Genomic DNA, 5,000 nt, shown 5'->3' on the forward strand with positions numbered 1-5,000 from the left:
GAAAGAGGGAGAGAGAGAGAGAGAGGGGGGGGGAGAGAGAGAGAGAGAGAGGGGGGGGGGCAGAGAGAGAGAGAGAGAGAGAGAGAGAGAGAGAGAAAGAAGCAGGGAGAGAGTGAGGGGGGAAAGAGGGAGAGAGAGAGAGAGAGAGGGGGGAGAGGCAGAGAGAGAGAGAGAGGGAGAGGCAGAGAGAGAGAGAGAGGGAGAGGCAGAGAGAGATGTTAAGGCTATAGGGTTTGATGGGTTAGATCTGATAAACACCAGATGTGTGTTTTAAATACGCAGCCCCCGAGGTTGCCCCGGTCGTCGTGGTGACTGGTGTGTGGATTGACACCAAGGCTCCAAATTGTCACAGGCCCCTTTCCAGCATCTCAGCAAATGGTGCATGTCAGGGAAGGTCTGGAGTGTTTACCACTGCTCTGGTTCTCACAGGGATCTAATTTAACCACAGGAATGGAAGAATAAGGCTCTCATAGGAGTGTAAATCATGTTATTGTATTGTATTGTTGTATGTTTTAATTCTGTCATGTATTGATTGCTGCTGCCTTCTTGGCCAGGTCTCCCTTGAAAAAGAGACTCTGGGTCTCAATTGGTTTTTCCTGGTTAAATAAAGGTCAAGCAAATAAAAAGGAAAACATTAATAAATAGCCTTTACGTGACAGTAGATGTAGAATATGATTGATGAGTTCACTTTAACTCACTAGGCTGTGGTCTTCAACTCATGTGTTGTGGTTCTGTGATGGCAAGACAATGAACAAGGCATCTGTAAGACCTCTCCTTTCTTTTTAATTATATTTAACTAGACAAGTCAGTTAAGAACATATTCTTATTTTCAGTGATGGCCTAGGAACAGTGGGTTAACTACCTTGTTCAGGGGCAGAACTACAGATGTGTACCTTGTCAGCTCGGGGATTCGAACTTGCAACCTTCCGGTTACTAGTCCAATGCTCTAGGCTACCCTGCCGCCGTCACCTTCTCCTCCTCTCCTCCTGGTCTATCCCCAGCTCCTGCGACACACAGCAGATTTTTCACTGCTAAGATGGAGCGAGTCTATTGTCTGCTGGCATTAATGATGCCGTGGAAACCGTAGAGCACACAAGCACACACACACACACACATACACACACACACACACACACACTCACAGAGGAGTTGCTGTGTTTTATGAGCCATTAAAACTTTATTCATCCCTGCACTGAGGCAGTCTTTGGCCAGGGGTCGCCCTGCTTTAAATAAACTTGCTTCATTCCTACACACACACACACACACACGTGCACGTGCGCACACACACAGCCACCAATATCAGCATTCAGAAACGGCCCCTGGGACTTAACAGACTGTTTATTGTTTGATGTTTAACTTCAAGTTCATCATCTCTCTGTTTGTCTATGAGTCTGAGTACTAGTGGAGAGTTATGTCACTGTGTGTGTGTGTGTGTGTGTGTGTGTGTGTGTGTGTGTGTGTGTGTGTGTGTGTGTGTGTGTGTGTGTGTGTGTGTGTGTGCGTGTGCGTGTGCGTGTGCGTGTGTGTGCGTGCGTGCATGCGTGTGTGTGTGTGTGTACGCGTACGTGCGTGCATGTGTGTAAATTTACCGTGAATATGGTCTCCACGAATGGTGAAACATTTCCTTCCTCTCCTCCATCCCCTCTCCCTCCTCTTCTCCATCTCTCCATCCCCTCTCCCTCCTCTTCTCCATCTCTCCATCCCCTCTCCCTCCTCTTCTCCATCTCTCCATCCCCTCTCCCTCCTCTTCTCCATCTCTCCATCCCCTCTCCCTCCTCTTCTCCATCTCTCCATCCCCTCTCCCTCCTCTTCTCCATCTCTCTATCCCCCCTCCTCTTCTCTTCTCACCACATACCTAACTTTAATATTTAAAAGTTCACTGCCCTGCCTCATACTACACCATGGCCAGGCTGGGCTGGAGGCTGGCTGCAGGGACACTAGTATCCAGTCTGGAGGGTTGGCTCGCATGTTATGTTACAGCTGACCCTCATCTCAACTCTAACCCCTGACCCCTGGAGCTATCTGTCATGACAGGACAGGACAGTGGGCTGCTGGTTAACTCAACATGGAGACTGAGAGGGAGAGAGGGGGGGGGGGGGGGGGGAACAGGGCACCAAAACAGCAGACAGAGGTCTCATTTATCCTCCTCTCACTGTGTCCTTTTCTATTTTTTCTCTCCATCCCTCCTTCCCTCCTCTTTTGTTTTCACAGCAGTGAAGAAACGGTTGCCTTTTCCCCCCCTTTCTCCTCCTTTTATTTTCTCCCCTTCTTTTCATGGTGGTGGCAGGCGCACTTTGGCCATCCCAGGTACTGGCTGGAAACAGTGAGGATTCTGGGAGATGGTGAGATGAGGCTTTAATGAGAATGAGGCCTTCCCAGCTGGAGAGAAAAATATATGCAAATGAGATGTGTGAGCCAAGAGGACACCGGGATGAAGAACGTGTGGCAAACAGCAAGGGGCGAACTCCAGCTGACTACGGTCGCCTCCAAGGAGAGGAAGACGATCTGACGAATGGTAACAAAAGCATTCTCTTCGCTAGCTCTTCGCTCCTAACTCACAAGTGTAGCAAATGCCGCTTAGTGGCTATTGTTATTGTTTATATCTTTGGAATGGAACATTCCATGAAGCCTTTACTTGGTTGGCACATATGAAGGACGGGGGACATGGGGTTTCTGTTACGATGATGCTATAGGATCGATTGTGATTCATTTTTATTTGTTAGAGTGGTTGACGTTATGGTGTTACTATTTTAAGTCATGGTTATTTGTGATTATTTGTAAAAAGTAATGATGTGTATTTTGCTTGCAAATAGTGAGCAATGTGATAGGTGATATTTAGTTAACAACTGTAATTCGTCACGTTTTATAATTGGTGTATTTCTGAACGTACATGTATTGATATTAGAAAACTTCGCTACATTATATTAAATACAATGCAGTTGGAAAAACAAGTATTTGAATTCAATATAATTATTTGGACAATTGTGCGTTTAAAATTAACAGCCCGTTTATCAATCTCATTTGATGAAAAATAGTAGATCAGCAAAATTAAAATCTCGATTTTATGAAAATAAATTCATGAGCTTTGTGTTTCTAGTGCTTTATAAAATTGAAATAAATCAACATTTTAGTAACGTGGTCAAAAAAAAACTATTACAATTCAATCATGTAATTATTTACAGCGTTTCTTGGACTAGAATAAAACCACTAAAACCGCTCAAATGAGTCCTTCCTATAGCTGCCTTTACTTGATCATATAAACATTTCATCCCAAATGTACAATTAAACCTTTTACAGCTGCAATTATCCCAGGATACTATTTCACGCTCGTGCTTCTCTGCCATGGAATCTTAAAATGCCTTGTCGATTTTCGGTTCATTCTTTTTATAATTTATATATATTTTTTATTGATGCTGTGGTCTTCACACGTTATTGTACTTTTTTATTTTTAAATGTGTGATTCCTAAATATAATCTATTTTAATATGTACAATATTTCAATTGTAGAAATGTTTCAGTAAAGTATTTCACTGAATCTTTGACCTAAATTGATTGTATTAAAATCGTAATTTTCAATATGGATGATATGTTCTGTGTGAATCTACATTTCATTTCAACTGATGTAGAAATGTATTGCTTTGTTATTTATAATTTTAAAAAAAATGATTTCTAAAATGATTCCAATATTTAAACAAGCTTTAACGCGTCCATTTTGAATCCTGACCTTTCATATGTACGTACATTAAAAACACACATGCATATAGCCTGCAATTAACCTCTACATGAAGCTGTAATGTACCTGTTGCAAATCGCACGAATTCATCTAATGTGTGAGCGTTCATTAACTGCTATAACAAATGATCAGGCACACGTCGTATCGAACGTACTGTGTATGCAGATAGCTTGTGTTTCTAGGTTTTGATTTTGTGCGACATACAGTCTTCCCGGCATTTGTACCCTATCCCGTGTTTACTACTGTAGCAAGCCTTGTCTGCTGTTGCTCGGAGCATCTCGACGGCCCGGGCTGGAATTATGCACTGTTAACTGGGCTGTCTAATTTGACTGTTGTTAAAAGGAGTCGAGGCGACGGACAAGGCACGAAATCTCGAGTGTGCTTCGAGCGTTGACTGGTAATCACCGAACTGCCTCGTTGTGCGACGTGCGACAATCGGACGCCCGCGCGCCCGACGCGAGTAGAATCCTCTTTTCTCCGGTTCTCAGCCTCGTCGCCTGTCATGCCTCCAGGGCCGCAAGACATAAACAAGGAAACGGGGAAGGAAAATCCATTCAGTATTAGTGAGAAAATTAGAGTGACACCTGATGTTGTCGACTTTGACACGTGTTAATTGCTGCTCAGCTCTCCTCATTAAGAACGAGGAGAATTATTTTAGTGCTTCGGGGCCAATGCAGTGTTTTCTTATCTGTCTGTGTGTGAGGAAGGCAGCTAGTTACTCAGTGTTCAGCGATGCGCGCCGATGGAGGAATACACATTTCGTGGGTAATATAAAATATGTCAAATTAAAACGGATGGGCTCAAACATATGAAACAATAGTCTACCATGAAGTTTTTTATTCATGTTTATCCTACAAAAAAAAAATATATGTAAAAGTTTGTATCCATCAAATGTCCTATCAATATCCTATCACAAAGCAATATATTTGAAAGCAAAATGTCGCATGCATAGTTCAATAGTAGCACATTGGCAACACTCATGTGAATGTCTGGCTGAATTTCAAGACAGTATTGCGTTTTTAGTTTTGTGACATTTGTTAAATATTGATTTCCTCAAATCAAATCATTATTAGGTATTTTATTTTCAAAAAAAGTATTGCCAATATTTAAGACTGTTCAATATTTAAATAATATATAGGCTACATTTATAACAACCAATGTAATCTTCTTATGATTATTAAAGTCTATTTAGAACAACAGCTAGACTGATAGATCACTATTATCTCAAAATTACTGCTATACCCAACACTTATATTCACATACAAATG

The 5,000-nt window shown here is 42.1% G+C and overlaps 1 long non-coding RNA gene across 1 annotated transcript in view; it reads left to right on the forward strand.

Moving 5' to 3' along the window:
- The first annotated feature begins 1,935 nt into the window (after positions 1-1,935).
- Positions 1,936-5,000, forward strand: part of LOC118948231 — a 3,982-nt gene continuing 917 nt past the window's right edge. Inside the window, exon 1 of the long non-coding RNA XR_005042086.1 lies at positions 1,936-2,515. This is a non-coding gene — a long non-coding RNA (uncharacterized LOC118948231). The remainder of the gene's footprint in view (positions 2,516-5,000) is intronic.

This window comes from Oncorhynchus mykiss, unplaced genomic scaffold, assembly GCF_013265735.2.
Source record: "Oncorhynchus mykiss isolate Arlee unplaced genomic scaffold, USDA_OmykA_1.1 un_scaffold_228, whole genome shotgun sequence".
NCBI classification, from domain to species: domain Eukaryota; kingdom Metazoa; phylum Chordata; class Actinopteri; order Salmoniformes; family Salmonidae; genus Oncorhynchus; species Oncorhynchus mykiss.